We start from the raw sequence: 1,012 nt of genomic DNA, 5'->3' as shown, positions 1-1,012 counted from the left end.
CACATATAGAGTTCCATGTAAAGTATTACTGTGCGAGGTAAATTCTAAAACAAGCCTAACCTAAAAAAAAAAAATAGAATGAAACTTTGTACATAGCCAGTATATGTAGCTCACTGGAGAGGCAAATTATATTTTATGGCCATAGAAAGGTTATTGTCTACATTGTGTAGATAACATACATAGACCATACTCAGTCAATGAAAAGTCCAATATAACTACACTGATATCCTAAGTAATAAGAGATATATTGAAAAGCGTTTTATATTGTAACCAAAAGAACTGAAGGATACTTTAATTGACCTATATTTTCTTTCATTTTTTAAGCCAAACTCCTGTAGTATTTGGCATAATTTATGATATCTAATGAGCAAAAATCACTATAGTGACTGCCTGACTCCTATACCCTGTTGTGGTAGAGTGAATAAAGCATTCAATGCAAGGGTTATATTACGAATTTGCTATAGATTTTCAAGGGAACCATTCCGAGATTGGTTTTGAATATCAATACACTTCAAAGATTACCAACACAGATGTGACATAAAACAACAACTGTTAGTTGGTCTAGATTCATTAGGGGAACGGTTAAAGCTCGGTAAAACTGTAAACAATTACACTATTTTTATTTCTTAAATTGGCTTATTTTATTTATTGTGCCTTAAATGAGTTTAAGCTCTTGACGATACATGACTGGGATGAGGGTAGCTGTGGGGAGAGGGTAAGCCCATTAAGAAGAAAATGGTTTCTAAGGAACTTCTATATAAGCAATTTGTTTTTTTTCTGGACCACTGAATTAACAATAAGATTTTTTTTGTCACTCCCATTTTCTTTTGAGGAACTGTAAGAAGAAATAGTTTTTTTTTTTCAGGAAATAAAACAGATATTGAACAGAAAAAGAATTCATTATTTTACGAGCATTTAACTTTCTCCAAAACTGATAAACGCACAATTGTCAAAATTATATATGTTTCTTAAGATGCAACAGCACACACACAGCATGTATAGTTGTGTATGC

At 31.8% G+C, this 1,012-nt stretch overlaps 1 protein-coding gene across 1 annotated transcript in view; it reads right to left on the bottom strand.

Annotated features, from left to right (window-relative positions):
* LOC119591966 (mucin-19-like) overlaps positions 1 to 1,012 on the bottom strand; it is a gene marked incomplete in the record, with an annotated part of 7,802 nt that overhangs the window by 5,514 nt on the left and 1,276 nt on the right.

This window comes from Penaeus monodon, chromosome 29 (genome assembly GCF_015228065.2).
Source record: "Penaeus monodon isolate SGIC_2016 chromosome 29, NSTDA_Pmon_1, whole genome shotgun sequence".
Taxonomy (NCBI): Eukaryota; Metazoa; Arthropoda; class Malacostraca; order Decapoda; family Penaeidae; genus Penaeus; species Penaeus monodon.
Note: the sequence above shows the minus strand (reverse complement) of the source record. Positions and strands in the feature narration are given on the sequence as shown.